The 2,509-nt window shown below is 40.0% G+C and overlaps 1 pseudogene; it reads left to right on the top strand.

The window, feature by feature from the left end:
* The first annotated feature begins 370 nt into the window (after nt 1-370).
* Nucleotides 371-1,335, top strand: LOC101352717 (olfactory receptor 7D4-like; annotated as a pseudogene).
* Nucleotides 1,336-2,509: the final 1,174 nt, after the last annotated feature.

Genomic DNA, 2,509 nt, shown 5'->3' with positions numbered 1-2,509 from the left:
GATTTTTCAACTCAGATGACCTTAATCACTAACATAGATCTACCAGAAAGAAGGAGTTATGGGGATTATCAGGGAAAAGAACATCCTTGGGAGTTCACATAACATGTTTCCAACTAGCTTAGAAGGGTCATCAAAGAAGAAATTGGTTTATGTGCGTAGGTTCAAATAGAAGAATTGGCACCAGTGAGTAAAGGCTAAAAAGAGAGAGATTTCTGCCAAATTAAAGTGTTTGAATAATTATACACATTTAAAATGGAAAAGGGCTACCTGTGACTGAGAGAGTCACTGTCATTGGAAGGACTCAATAACAAAATATAGGTGGTATTGTAAAGGTGATGACTAGCTGAGAGGACAGTTGGCAGTTCATTGAATGTTGCTTTTACCTTCTTCAGCCTACACACTAGCTACTTGGAGACAGAAAACCAAACAAAATTTTCAGAATTCTTCCTGGGGGGCCTCTCAGAGGATCCTGAACTCCAGTGTCTCTTCTTTGGACTCTTTCTATCCATGTACTGGTCACTGTGCTAGAGAACCTGCTCATCATCCTGGCCATCACCTCTGACCCCCACCTCCACACCCCCATGTACTTCTTCCTCTCCAACCTATCCTTTTGTTGACATCTGTTTCATCACCACCACAGTCCCAAAGATGCTGGTGAACATCCAGACAGAAAGCAAAGACATCTCTTACATAGGATGCCTCACTCAGTTGTATTTCTTCATGATTTTTGCTGAGCTTGACAATTTTCTCCTGACCATTATGTCCTATGACCGCTTTGTGGCCATCTGTCAGCCCCTGCACTACGCAATCATCATGAACCCCCAGCTCTGTGTCTTGTTGGTTCTTATGTCTTGGGTCATCATTTTCTGGGTCTCTCTGCTTCTAACGCAACTGAGCTTCTGTATAGGCACTGAAATTCCACATTTCTTCTGTGAACTGGCTCAGATTATCAAATTTTCCTGCTCTGATACCCTCATCAATAACATCTTCTTGTATGTGTTGATTGTCCTGCTGCTTGTGTTTCCCTTCTCAGAGATCCTCTTCTCTTATTCTCAAATTGTCTCCTCCTTAATGAGGATGTCCTCTGCTGGCGGCAAGTATAAGGCATTTTCCACTTGTGGGTCTCACCTCTCTGTCGTTTCTTTGTTCTATGAGACAGGCATTGGCAACTACCTCAGTTCTGCTGTAACCCATTCTTCAAAGAGAAGCTCTATTGCCTCAGTGATATACTCTGTTGTCACGCCCATGCTGAACCCTTTCATCTACAGCCTAAGAAACAAGGATGTGAAGGGAGCCCTGGGAAAGCTCTTCTCTAGAGCAGCCTCTTGTCCGTGATGGTAACTTGTCTCAGGGCTAAATGGACTTTGTGGTCTCCAAAGACAAATGTCATGTTTCTTTTTTGTTCCCCAAAAGACATGCATCATTTCTTTTATTCCCAACTACCTCTGACTTTCCTTTCTACTTGTTAATGTAGCATTTTTCCTCAACTGTCCTCAGTAATTACTTTTGACTCTTCCTTCCTATATGATGTCCATAAAGTTTTTTTGTCAGCTTTTTTGCAGCTATTCCTGATAATGCCAACCTTAGATTTGCAGCATTTATCACATCAAATGTTGATATGCTTTACCCAAAGGTTAATCTCTCAAACATTGATGTTTTTCACCTTAATTTGGTTATGTGTGTGTTTTTCCCTGAAAGAAATAAAATTAAAATCATACAATAGTCATAACCAACTGCTTGCCACATCTGGACTGTGCTTATTGTTTTACACATGATTCCATTTAACCATGACAACATTTCTTTGATATATATTCTCTTTTACTCCATTTTTTAGAGGAATAGTCTGAGATTGGGATGGATTCGAACCTGGCAACATATCATTGAGTTCATACTCCTAACTTTGCTATCAATCCTAACAATGATGTGGTTTTCAACTTCAAATTTGGGAATCTAGTTTTGGTAAATTATTTTTTTTCGGATGATTCATAGTAATATACTGTCTAAAATAATCTGAGATTCATTCTTTGTGGTCCTTCCTTGCTTCTTCCTTTGTCTTTTCTTCCTTCTTTTTTACTTTCTCCCATTCCTTATTTTATTTTACTTCTGTGTTTCATCATTGCAGTTTTAAAATATACTTCCCAGGATCTAAAACATCTAGTAATAAGCATAATGGAATAAGAGTTTTTCCCTCACATGGTTTAATTTTCTGGGACTCTCTGGATGTGTCATTAGGAATGGTAGTTACGCACTTGTGGAATGCCTTCAGAATGTCATTTTTTGAGAAGGATATTGGTAGAATTGAGTCTAGCCAGTAAAAGGCAGAGTAGTAGATGCTGTCAATGCTCTTCCCACATTCCTGGGATCCTCTCACCATCTCTGTTGTACACCAGTCTGACTGCCAATGGACAGCACCAACTGGAACCTACTTTGCTCAAAGTATGGTGGCAGAAGTGACCAGTGGTTGTGGATCTTCAAGGGCAACCTTCAGTGAGAGTTGTGGGATATACCA

The sequence above is a fragment of the Trichechus manatus genome, unplaced genomic scaffold (genome assembly GCF_000243295.1).
Source record: "Trichechus manatus latirostris isolate Lorelei unplaced genomic scaffold, TriManLat1.0 scaffold00057, whole genome shotgun sequence".
Classification (NCBI taxonomy): domain Eukaryota; kingdom Metazoa; phylum Chordata; class Mammalia; order Sirenia; family Trichechidae; genus Trichechus; species Trichechus manatus.
The sequence above is the reverse complement of the archived record's forward strand: the minus strand, read 5'-3'. Positions and strand labels throughout refer to the sequence as shown.